A 13,861-nucleotide genomic window follows, 5' to 3' on the forward strand; every position below is an offset into this window, starting at 1 on the left:
ACATTGAGTGAGAAAGCCTTTACAAGTACTTGGATCACCCGAGAACCGTTGGGGAGGTGGAAGACGAGGTTCAGCCAGGGGGTTAACTGCCATGGGTACGTGAACCTGAGGTACTGGGACGGAAACTGTTGCCGGGGTAAGTCGATCAGATATTTGCTTAATGGAAGTCAGCATCTCCGACAGAAGATGAGAATGTCTAGCCATTAAGGCCTCTTGCTGAACCAGGGCGGCTTCGTGGCGTTGGACAGTCTCCTGGTGGTGGGACAGCGTGGCAAAAAGGTCCTGGGAACTGGCTGCCTCTGGGTTCATTTTTGGCTCTGTGTTTCTGTCAGGACCCGGTTTTGAACCTGGGTCTCCGGAGTGAGAAACAGTCACTTAACCAACTGAGCCACGAATAGACAGCAGAACCCAGAAGATGAGGCAGACACAGCAGTACTTAAGACGGTGTATTTAATAAAGAAAAAATCCTAAAATACAAAAAATGGCAAATCCAAAAGGTGGTAGGAAAAACACAAAAAGACCTCAAAAGAAACTCACCAAAAATAAACAAAAACAAAAAACAGAATACCACAAGAACTTCACCCGGAATCGACAAGAGAACACAGAACACTAGGGCAGGGTGCTAACATACAAACACAGAGCACAGAACTGAGGGAAACAAAGGGTTTAAATACAATCAGGGGAAACGAGACACAGGTGCAAATAATAATGGGGATCAAGGGAAAAACATAGGGACAAAAAGCACAATGGGGACATCTACTGACCAAAACCCGGAACAACCCTGGCCAAATCCTGACAACATGAGGGAAAGAAGAGGGTCCCTGGTTCGAGCCCAGATTGGGGCGAGGAGAGGGACGGGAAGCTATACTGTTACATTTAGTTTTGGATCATTATTTCTGCATTCTGTAATTTTAACAAACATTGCCTTGTGCCTTGAAATTCCATTACCAAAAACCAACAAAGTATCTTTAAGATATTTTCTATTTTCATGAGGGAGATTAATAAAAGTTCACATAGTAACCTATCAAATAGTTATGGTGTTTTTACTGATATCAATTTTCATTATGAATGATTCAAACATGAAATGTGGTAACAAAGTGTCTACAATTGAATAGGCTACAATAGGAAATCATAGTAGTTACAAACCACAGTTGGGTTCACAATAACTTTTAACAAGGCCCACATGTTAATTGAAATGCATTCCAGGTTACTAGCTTATGAAGCTGGTTGAGAAAATCCCATGAGTGTGCAAAGCTGTCACCAAAGCAAAGGGTGGCTACTTTGAAGAATCTCAAATATAAAGTATATTTCAATTTGCTTAACACTTTTTGGGTTGCTCCATGATTCCATATGTGTTATTTCATAGTTTTGATGTCTTCACTATTATTCTACAATGTAGAACTTAGTAAAAATAAAGAAAAACCCTTGAATGAGTAGGTGTGTCCAAACTTTTGACCGGTAGTGTCCGTTACTTTCAATTGCCGGCTGTCTTCACAGTTGCTAATAAAAACGATCTTCATTGTCAGCCTCCTCAGATCATCCCAATCTACTATTTACCAACAATATAAGGAGTTTGTCCCGTTTTCAACGCCAACCTCTTGTAGCATTGCAGAGGTCACCTAAACTAAGGCTGCATCCCAAATGGCACTCCTATCGGGCTCCGGTCAAAAGCAGCGCACTACATAGGGAATAGGGCACAATTTGAAAAGCCTAAACCACCCCATTCCTGTATGTGGTTTTGATGCTGTTTTTAGACCTGGATGTGGAGTTGCCATGAAATCACAAAGTGCCTCGGAGTCTGAGGGTCGAGGGGAGTGGGAGGGCAAACCATATACAGTGCCTTGCGATAGTATTCGGCCCCCTTGAACTTTGCGACCTTTTGCCACATTTCAGGCTTCAAACATAAAGATATAAAACTGTATTTTTTTGTGAAGAATCAACAACAAGTGGGACACAATCATAAAGTGGAACGACATTTATTGGATATTTCAAACTTTTTTAACAAATCAAAAACTGAAAAATTGTGCGTGCAAAATTATTCAGCCCCTTTACTTTCAGTGCAGCAAACTCTCTCCAGAAGTTTAGTGAGGATCTCTGAATGATCCAATGTTGACCTAAATGACTAATGATGATAAATACAATCCACCTGTGTGTAATTTACATTTACATTTAAGTCATTTGGCAGACGCTCTTATCCAGAGCGACTTACGAATTGGTGAATTCACCTTCAAGTCTCCGTATAAATGCACCTGCACTGTGATAGTCTCAGAGGTCCGTTTAAAGCGCAGAGAGCATCATGAAGAACAAGGAACACACCAGGCAGGTCCGAGATACTGTTGTGAAGAAGTTTAAAGCCATAAAGCCTAGATTTGGATACAAAAATATTTCCCAAGCTTTAAACATTCCAAGGAGCACTGTGCAAGCGATAATATTGAAATGGAAGGAGTATCAGACCACTGCAAATCTACCAAGACCTGGCCGTCCCTCTAAACTTTCAGCTCATACAAGGAGAAGACTGATCAGAGATGCAGCCAAGAGGCCCATGATCACTCTGGATGAACTGCAGAGATCTACAGCTGAGGTGGGAGATTCTGTCCATAGGACAACAATCAGTCGTATATTGCACAAATATGGCCTTTATGGAAGAGTGGCAAGAAGAAAGCCATTTCTTAAAGATATCCATAAAAAGTGTTGTTTAAAGTTTGCCACAAGCCACCTGGGAGACACACCAAACATGTGGAAGAAGGTGCTCTGGTCAGATGAAACCAAAATTGAACTTTTTGGCAACAATGCAAAACGTTATGTTTGGCGTAAAAGCAACACAGATCATCATCCTGAACACACCATCTCCACTGTCAAACATGGTGGTGGCAGCATCATGGTTTGGGCCTGCTTTTCTTCAGCAGGGACAGGGAAGATGGTTAAAATTGATGGGAAGATGGATGGAGCCAAATACAGGACCATTCTGGAAGAAAACCTGATGGAGTCTGCAAAAGACCTGAGACTGGGACGGAGATTTGTCTTCCAACAAGACAATGATCCAAAACATAAAGCAAAATCTACAATGGAATGGTTCAAAAATAAACATATCCAGGTGTTAGAATGGCCAAGTCAAAGTCCAGACCTGAATCCAATCGAGAATCTGTGGAAAGAACTGAAAACTGCTGTTCACAAATGCTCTCCATCCAACCTCACTGAGCTCGAGCTGTTTTGCAAGGAGGAATGGGAAAACATTTCAGTCTCTCGATGTGCAAAACTGATAGAGACATACCCCAAGCGACTTACAGCTGTAATCGCAGCAAAAGGTGGCGCTACAAAGTATTAACTTAAGGGGGCTGAATAATTTTGTACGCCCAATTTTTCAGTTTTTGATTTGTTAAAAAAGTTTGAAATATCCAATAAATGTCGTTCCACTTCATGATTGTGTCCCACTTGTTGTTGATTCGTCACAAAAAAATACAATTTTATATCTTTATGTTTGAAGCCTGAAATGTGGCAAAAGGTCGCAAAGTTCAAGGGGGCCGAATACTTTCGCAAGGCACTGTAAACTACTGAGCAGGTTTAACCAAAACACAAAGCAATTTCAACTTAAAGAATGACAATTCCATCCTCGACAGAGACTTTTGAAAGACTGAAACTGAATCTGATATAGGCTTGACCATAGAGATCCTATAATTCAAGACTATATGTAATCCTATGTGCTAAACACAGTAATCAATGACTATAATGTTTACATAGCGTTATCTCATTCATATACAGTACCAGTCAAACGTTTGGACACACCCACTCACTGTAGAATGATAGTGAAGACATCAACACTATGAAATAGTGAAACTGGCTCTCATGAGGACCGCCACAGGTTTTGAGGTCTTCACTATTATTCTACAATGTAGAAAACAGTACAAATATAGAAAAACCTGGAATGAGTAGGTGTGTCCAAACGTTTGACTGGTAGTGTACTTTGCAATAGAGCACATTTGATTCCTAACATCAGCACAATATGATTTCATAATTAGACTGGAATAATCTTGTGATAATCAGGATGAGGTCTAATTATGAGCTCTTATTTTTCCACTCTCACACGGTTGAGGAAAGTCCTTAGGGAATTCCATGATGTGCTAGTTAGAGCAGACAGTGATTTACTGACAAACAAAACCTGATAACCACACTGTGATCATCTGTGGCCTCTCTTTGTTACGGGCTCATACTACTCCTTGTTGTGGGTCAGGGTAACATAATGGTTGTAACAGGCAGTCATTGTACTACTTGTTTTCTACACAAATCGCCCCGTTCAGTACAAACAATGTGTTTGAGTAACAGCCGATTCATCACTTCCGCCACAGAGGGACAGGAGAACACATATGGTCTGTGTCAGACGTACCCCAGAATGGCAGGGTGGGGTCTCCTGTCAATCAGATGAGATGCCAGCTCTTCAACCGCTGTTATCTGGCGTTGGAGGTCACATCCATTCAGCTGTAACTCCCCAACATAGCGTATCCGACCTACCGTCTCCTACCTCCTAACACACACACACACACACACACACACACACACACACACACACACACACACACACACACACACACACACACACACACACACACACACACACACACACACACACACACACACACACCTCCTCTTCTCCCTCAATTAGCCCTACCCCCCTTCTCCACATCCCTCCTTCCACTCTCCCTCCATCCCTCCCACAGCTCTATCCCCTTAATTAAACTCTAGCAACACTGAGAAGTCAGCTCGACTCGGACGCCCGTATTTACAAGGTTATTGAAAACGCACACACATTATATCTTCACTGAGAATACATGGATGGCTTCTTCTGGGGGACGACTTCTGCTGTGTACATCTCTATTCTCCCTGGATATTGACATTATAAAGGGCTATTGATGTTTGCAAGCCAGACGCTACAGTGTTTGTGAGCAGACGGGATTGGTGGGCGATCAAATAAAATTACATTGACTTTATCAGGTGGAAGAGCGGGAGAGAGAGAGGGAGAGGCAGCAGGGTAGCCTAGTGGTTAGAGAATTGGACTAGAAACCGGAAGGTTGCAAGTTCAAACCCCCAAGCTGACAAGGTACAAATCTGTCGTTCTGCCCCTGAACAGGCAGTCAACCCACTGTTCCCAGGCCGTCATTGAAAATAAGAATTTGTTCTTAACTGACTTGCCTGGTTAAATAAAGGTAAAATTCAAAATTAAGTAGAAGCCTACCTGTTGGCTCTTGTTCATTGCAACCTATCCTCTTTAACTTTTAATTCAATCATTTTAATTCCATCTTCCGTTGATTAGATATCTCCTATCTTTTGCCACACACGGCTGTAGCCTACTGCCACTTTGATGACTTATGATTGGCCAACAACAAGCTACAGTTGAAGTCGGAAGTTTACATACACTTAGGTTGGAGTCATTAAAACGTGTTTTTTAACCACTCCACAAATTTTTTGTTAACAAACTTGTTTTTGGAAGTCGGTTAGGACATCTACTTTGTGCATGACACAAGTCATTTTTCCAACAATTGTTTACAGACAGATTATTTCACTTGTAATTCACTGTATCACAATTCCAGTGGGTCAGAAGTTTACATACACTAAGTTGACTGTGCCTTTAAACAGCTTGGAAAATTCCAGAAAATGGTGTCATGGCTTTAGAAGCTACTGATAGGCTAATTGACATAATTTGAGTCAATTGGAGGTGTACCTGTGGATGTATTTCAATGACTACCTTCAATCTCAGTGCCTCTTTGCTTGACATCATGGGAAAATCATGAAAGAAATTGTTCAAGACCTCAGAAAAAAGATTGTAGACCTCCACAAGTCTGGTTCATCCTTGGGAGCAATTTCCAAACGCCTGAAAGTACCACGTTCATCTGTACAAACAATAGTATGCAAGTATAAGCACCATGGGACCACGCAGCCATCATATCGCTCAGGAAGGAGAAGCGTTGTGTCCCCTAGAGATTAACGTACTTTGGTACAAAAAGTGCAAATCAATCCCAGAACAACAGTAAAGGACCTTGTGAAGATGCTGGAGGAAACAGGTACAGCAGTATCTATATCCACAGTGAAACAAGTCCGATATTGACATAACCTGAAAGGCCACTCAGCAAGTAAGAAGCCAGTGCTCCAAAACCGCCATAAAAAGCCAGGCTTGTTGTGGGGGTGCTTTGCTGCAGGACGGACTGGTGCACTTCACAAAATAGATGGCATCATGAGGTGGAAAATTATGTGGATATATTGAAGCAACATCTCAAGACCTCAGTTAAAGCTTGGTCGCAAATGGGTCTTCCAAATGGACAATGACCCCAAGCATACTCCCAAAGTTGTGGCAAAATGGCTTAAGGACAACAAAGTCAAGGTATTGGATTAGCCATCACAAAGCCTTGACCTCAATCCTATAGAGAATTTGTGGGCAGAACTGAAAATGTGTGTACGAGCAAGGAGGCCTACAAACCTGACTCAGTTACACCAGCTCTGTCAGGAGGGATGGGCCAAAATTCACCCAACTTATTGTGGGAGGCTTGTGGAAGGCTACTCGAAATGTTTGACGCAAGTAAAACAATTTAAAGGCAATGCTACCAAATACTAATTGAGTGTATGTAAACTTCTGACCCACTGGGAATGTGATGAAAGAAATAAAAGCTGAAATCAATAATTCTCTCTACTATTATTCTGACATTGCACATTCTTAAAATAAAGTGGTGATCCTAACGGACAGGGGATATTTACTAGGATTAAATGTCAGGAATTGTGAAAAACTGATTTTAAATGTATTTGGCTAAGCTGTATTTAAACTTCCGACTTCAACTGTACATGCGCCACTTCCCTGAAAAGCAAGAGCAGTAGCACAAATGATACAATTTCTTTCTCTCTCTCTCTTAGCCATGGGCCTTCTGAGTCTTTTAGGTGATCCCAAACATTTGGCTTCGTTTGCGTAGAAGACCTTGCTCATTTGGATCCCAAACAGCTCTTTATTCAAAATGCTTAAAAATCTACATAGAACCATGAAAAAAATGTAAATCTCCAATGTACATTTTTACCTGACCAAATGATTAGATAGCATGCAAATTACTTTTACACACTGTAAATATCACTGTGGGCCAGATTGACACGCTCTTCCCGCTGTTTATTATTTCTGCAGTGAGGATTCACCCTCTTTAAGGAATTATTTTGTCATTTATCTGCAGAAAAAAACTTTGGAGCCTAAAAGCAGTAGTAAGAGTATGCAAATCGGTTTTGACGTTGACCGAAAAGATCCTTTCAAAAAGAGCCATCGATCACTACTCCCTCTCTACTGCAGCAGTCGTATTCCAATGTGTATGGGTCCTTCCGGTCAGATATACCCAAGACCCATGACAATCATATCAGATCCAGACCTGTGACAATATTTATAATTCTGGATCTGGACCCGCTCATGTCCCGGGTATCAGGGTACAGGTGGATCCAGCAAGACCTCTATAGACAGGGGTGGTTTTTTTGACACCACTACCCCCCCAGTAAATGTCGAACTGTCCTTAAAATATCCATCATAAATGTCCTTCACTCATGTGGAAAATTCATAGACTTATTGGAGAGTAATCAATAACGGATGAAAAACAGGATTCATACAATTATCAAAATATAAATATTTACCTTATCGGCGTAATTTATTTCCGATGCAACATACGTAAATAAATGTATGCTCTTAAAAATCCCCGTTATGATCCGCTAAACACCGTAGACACAGCAGCAATTGCTTTGTTGGTAACAGCTTTCTCCTCTGCGAAAAGTCACGGTCAATTCACTCCCCCGCGGGTCACTCCTTATTCAGTTACTTCATTGAGAAAGGGAAAAATGCTGTTTAGTTGGCGTATGTAAAAGTGTTGGCGTATGTAATATGTATAAATATCAAATGTAATATATATATATTTAGCATATTCCCCTGGCCGCGTGAATTTATTTTTATTTTCAAAATTAGTCCGCAGGACTCTCCTCTGAAGCTAAGCTCCGCCCCCACAGGAAATTCCATATGACGTCATGCGTTTAAGATACGCCCATATTCTATTACAGTGAATATTATTACATGCACGAGAATAATGAACGTTCTACCAAAGCTAACACTGGAATAGCCTCTTCTTATCAGATACATTTGCCATGTATGGATGGTTTTGTGATGTGTTTCCTTTTAGGGTCATGTTCAGTCTATATCCCTTATTGGTTACCCTCTTTTTAATGGACATTCTATGCTTTTTTTAAATTACTTTGCAAGAGGTTCTTGGGAGAATTGCTGACATCTAGTACTGCTATAATACATATTGCTGAGTGGACTGACTGAGGGGTTGACAACAGTTTCCATGTGGATGTTAGAGTCTGGTTAGGGTGTACCCACACAGGCTCCATTGAAGCTGCCCAGGTCTGACTGGGACACAAAGACACTGTTTGTGCTTTACAGAAAACCTTACTGTATCAAAGGGCGATTCATTCTTTCTCATATTTGGACTACTCACACTCACACAACAACTTAATTGGCTACCTGTAATTGTACTGCTGTTCTGCATGGTTTTGGGTTTGAACCCAGTCCAGCCTCTTTTCACTGTTCAATCACCACTTTAATTTGTTTATGTTTGAAAAAATTACATTGACTGGTCACCTTGCTCCTTACCAAATGTGTTTTGGTTGGATTTTGACCAAAATAAAATGCAAGCAAGAAAGTTATTTTGTATTCAACTATACTTATTGTATTTCATTAATTTTTCTTTATTAAGAAAATATTTATTCTTCAGGATGGAAGACATTGGTGAACTTTCCAGTCAAACAACCACTGGCGGATTTACCATTAAGCAAAAGTGCCTGCCTCAGGCCCCACATCATCAAGGAGCCTCCTGAGCTGGGAAAAATAATAATAAATATATATATACAGTGCATTGCGAAAGTATTCGGCCCCCTTGAACTTTGCGACCTTTTGCCACATTTCAGGCTTCAAACATAAAGATATAAAACTGTATTTTTTTGTGAAGAATCAACAACAAGTGGGACACAATCATGAAGTGGAACAGCATTTATTGGATATTTCAAACTTTTTTAACAAATCAAAAACTGAAAAATTGGGCGTGCAAAATTATTCAGCCCCCTTAAGTTAATACTTTGTAGCGCCACCTTTTGCTGCGATTACAGCTGTAAGTCGCTTGGGGTATGTCTCTATCAGTTTTGCACATCGAGAGACTGAAATTTTTTCCCATTCCTCCTTGCAAAACAGCTCGAGCTCAGTGAGGTTGGATGGAGAGCATTTGTGAACAGCAGTTTTCAGTTCTTTCCACAGATTCTCGATTGGATTCAGGTCTGGACTTTGTCTTGGCCATTCCAACACCTGGATATGTTTATTTTTGAACCATTCCATTGTAGATTTTGCTTTATGTTTTGGATCATTGTCTTGTTGGAAGACAAATCTCCGTCCCAGTCTCAGGTCTTTTGCAGACTCCATCAGGTTTTCTTCCAGAATGGTCCTGTATTTGGCTCCATCCATCTTCCCATCAATTTTAACCATCTTCCCTGTTCCTGCTGAAGAAAAGCAGGCCCAAACCATGATGCTGCCACCACCATGTTCGACAGTGGGTATGGTGTGTTCAGGGTGATGAGCTGTGTTGCTTTTACGCCAAACATAACATTTTGCATTGTTGCCAAAAAAGTTCAATTTTGGTTTCATCTGACCAGAGCACCTTCTTCCACATTTTTGGTGTGTCTCCCAGGTGGCTTGTGGCAAATTTTAAATGACACTTTTTATGGATATCTTTAAGAAATGGCTTTCTTCTTGCCACTCTTCCATAAAGGCCAGATTTGTGCAATATACGACTGATTGTTGTCCTATGGACAGAGTCTCCCACCTCAGCTGTAGATCTCTGCAGTTCATCCAGAGTGATCATGGGCCTCTTGGCTGCATCTCTGATCAGTCTTCTCCTTGTATGAGCTGAAAGTTTAGAGGGACGGCCAGGTCTTGGTATATTTGCAGTGGTCTGATACTCCTTCCATTTCAATATTATCGCTTGCACAGTGCTCCTTGGGATGTTTAAAGCTTGGGAAATATTTTTGTATCCAAATCCGGCTTTAAACATCTTCACTACAGTATCTCGGACCTGCCTGGTGTGTTCCTTGTTCTTCATGATGCTCTCTGCACTTTAAACGGACCTCTGAGACTATCACAGTGCAGGTGCATTTATACAGAGACTTGATTACATTTACATTTAAGTCATTTAGCAGACGCTCTTATCCAGAGCGACTTACAAATTGGTGAATTCACCTTCTGACATCAGTGGAACAGCCACTTTACAATAGTTACACACAGGTGGATTGTATTTATCATCATTAGTCATTTAGGTCAACATTGGATCATTCAGAGATCCTCACTGAACTTCTGGAGAGAGTTTGCTGAACAATTTTGCACACCCAATTTTTCAGTTTTTGATTTGTTAAAAAAGTTTGAAATATCCAATAAATGTCGTTCCACTTCATGATTGTGTCCCACTTGTTGTTGATTCTTCACAAAAAATACAGTTTTATATCTTTATGTTTGAAGCCTGAAATGTGGCAAAAGGTTGCAAAGTTCAAGGGGGCCGAATACTTTCGCAAGGCACTGTACCTCTAGTCTGAAGGTATCCGGTACAGGGCATTCCCACGTAAAAGGTATACAGGTAATTCCACTGAATTTTTTTATTTTATTTTCCAGATTTTTCTTATTACTCTCAGATATAGGACAGACACTTCAAAACATAGTTCCTTTTGATTTCATTTCAGACAAATGTCTGTTTTTCCATGTATTAATCTGTTATTCAATGCGTTTCTATGGGCTAATATCAGTAAGGCCAAAATCAATGTTTTATCAAATAATTGTTTATATATTTATTTATATACCTACAGGAGTTCAAAATCAAATTGCTAAAGGATTTTTCAAATGACCATCTTCAAACAATTCCATATGTTAGCTTAGTAGAAACCCAGCCACAGGCCCTTAGACTGCAAGGGGATGCGATACGCATTTCTCTAGTAAAAAGACAGTTGCTGCTGATAATACTGCCATCGTCGTTAAGGTAAGAGACATGTCTGGCCAAAAGGAGTATGGCATATCACTAACTGTAAGTTGCTCTAGATAAGAGCGTCTGTTATATTACTATTGTGTAAATATACATGGGTTACATATAGTCCTAGTAAGACAGAAAGACGCTGTTTCGCTCGCTCGGATGCTTTCTCCAGTAAGACAGTTTCAGCCACTTGTGAATTGAAGGAAAGTTGACCGTTGCACAGTGCGCTGTTTGGATGCTGGAATTATTTGGATGAACGTGCAAAGGTAACCTACTTTTTGAAGGGATTTGTTTGATAGTCAGCTGAAAACATCATGACTGGTTGTGTTCATGACACATTAAAAGGTAATACAATTTTACATGTCTTCACTATAAAACCCATATATTGTAAACCCATATAATATACACTGTATTGTATGAGCACCAATAGGATGGGTGGGGTGAGCGTCAGACTGGCTTCTGACTGGAGCCTCCAAATCACTAAGTACGCCCCTGCATCCAACCAAAACATCAGTCCTGGTAGCTTGACTTTTCCTGTTTAAGACCTCTTAAGGATAGGACCCGTTTTTTCAATGTTCACCAAAAAGGACATTCCCAAATCTAACTGCCTGTTGCTCAGGACCTGAAGCAAGGATATGCATATTCTTAATAACATTTGAATGTAAACACTTTGAAGTTTGTGGAAATGAATGTAGCAGAATATAACACATTAGATTGGGTAAAAGATAATACAAAGAAAAAAATGTGTTTTTTAATAAAAACATGTGTACCTTCATCTTTGAAATGCAAGAGAAAGGCCATAATGTATTATTCCAGCCCAGGCGCAATTTAGATTCTGGCAACTAGATGGAAGCAGTGTATGTGCAAAGTTTTAGACTGATCCCATAGAGGTTAATCCCTGGGATCTATTTCCAGAGGAATGTTGTTCTTCGTCTTTATTTTCATTCAGCAATCTCATCAGGGTCATTACAGTTCCTTAATCACTGCCATATTGTATTCCCCTGGCTCAATCATGCAACTACTCTACAGTACATACTGTCCACTCCCAATTCCAGATGTTGATCTATCCTTCCTGGCTCTTTTTTTATTTATTTTTTTTATTTCACCTTTATTTAACCAGGTAGGCTAGTTGAGAACAAGTTCTCATTTGCAACTGCGACCTGGCCAAGATAAAGCTTAGCAGTGTGAACAGACAACACAGAGTTACACATGGAGTAAACAATTAACAAGTCAATAACACAGTACAAAAAAAAGGGGAGTCTATATACATTGTGTGCAAAAGGCATGAGGAGGTAGGCGAATAATTACAATTTTGCATATGAACACTGGAGTGATAAATGATCAGATGGTCATGTACAGGTAGAGATATTGGTGTGCAAAAGAGCAGAAAAGTAAATCAATAAAAACAGTTAGTTGGATGAGGTAGGTGAAAATGGGTGGGCTATTTACCAATAGACTATGTACAGCTGCAGCGATCGGTTAGCTGCTCAGATAGCACTTGTTTGAAGTTGGTGAGGGAGATAAAAGTTTCCAACTTCAGGGATTTTTGCAATTCGTTCCAGTCACAGGCAGCAGAGTACTGGAACGAAAGGCGGCCAAATGAGGTGTTGGCTTTAGGGATGATCAGTGAGATACACCTGCTGGAGCGCGTGCTACGTATGGGTGTTGCCATCGTGACCAGTGAACTGAGATAAGGCGGAGCTTTACCTAGCATGGACTTTTAGATGACCTGGAGCCAGTGGGTCTGGCGACGAATATGTAGCGAGGGCCAGCCGACTAGAGCATACAAGTCGCAGTGGTGGGTGGTATAAGGTGCTTTAGTGACAAAACGGATGGCACTGTGATAAACTGCATCCAGTTTGCTGAGTAGAGTGTTGGAGGCAATTTTGTAGATGACATCGCCGAAGTCGAGGATCGGTAGGATAGTCAGTTTTACTAGGGTAAGTTTGGCGGCGTGAGTGAAGGAGGCTTTGTTGCGGAATAGAAAGCCGACTCTTGATTTGATTTTCGATTGGAGATGTTTGATATGAGTCTGGAAGGAGAGTTTACAGTCTAGCCAGACACCTAGGTACTTATAGGTGTCCACATATTCAAGGTCGGAACCATCCAGGGTGGTGATGCTCGTCGGGCATGCGGGTGCAGGCAGCGATTGGTTGAAAAGCATGCATTTGGTTTTACTAGCGTTTAAGAGCAGTTGGAGGCCACGGAAGGAGTGTTTTATGGCATTGAAGCTCGTTTGGAGGTTAGATATCACAGTGTCCAAGGACGGGCCGGAAGTATATAGAATGGTGTCGTCTGCATAGAGGTGGATCAGGGAATCGCCCGCAGCAAGAGCAACATCATTGATATATACAGAGAAAAGAGTCGGCCCGAGAATTGAACCCTGTGGCACCCCCATAGAGACTGCCAGCAGACCGGACAGCATGCCCTCCGATTTGACACACTGAACTCTGTCTGCAAAGTAGTTGGTGAACCAGGCAAGGCAGTCATCCGAAAAACCGAGGCTACTGAGTCTGCCGATAAGAATATGGTGATTGACAGAGTCAAAAGCCTTGGCAAGGTCGATGAAGACGGCTGCACAGTACTGTCTTTTATCGATGGCGGTTATGATATCGTTTAGTACCTTGAGTGTGGGTGAGGTGCACCCGTGACCGGCTCGGAAACCAGATTGCACAGCGGAGAAGGTACAGTGGGATTCGAGATGGTCAGTGACCTGTTTGTTGACTTGGCTTACGAAGACCTTAGATAGGCAGGGCAGGATGGATATAGGTCTGTAACAGTTTGGGTCCAGGGTGTCT

The 13,861-nt window shown here is 41.2% G+C and overlaps 1 protein-coding gene across 1 annotated transcript in view; it reads right to left on the minus strand.

The window, feature by feature from the left end:
• LOC135522641 (integrin beta-1-like) overlaps positions 1-7,985 on the minus strand; it is a 57,121-nt gene extending 49,136 nt beyond the window's left edge. Inside the window, exon 1 of the mRNA XM_064949092.1 lies at positions 7,645-7,985. The gene's annotated coding sequence lies outside the window, so the exon portion shown is untranslated. The remainder of the gene's footprint in view (positions 1-7,644) is intronic.
• Positions 7,986-13,861: the final 5,876 nt, after the last annotated feature.

Source organism: Oncorhynchus masou, chromosome 30 (genome assembly GCF_036934945.1).
Source record: "Oncorhynchus masou masou isolate Uvic2021 chromosome 30, UVic_Omas_1.1, whole genome shotgun sequence".
NCBI classification, from domain to species: domain Eukaryota; kingdom Metazoa; phylum Chordata; class Actinopteri; order Salmoniformes; family Salmonidae; genus Oncorhynchus; species Oncorhynchus masou.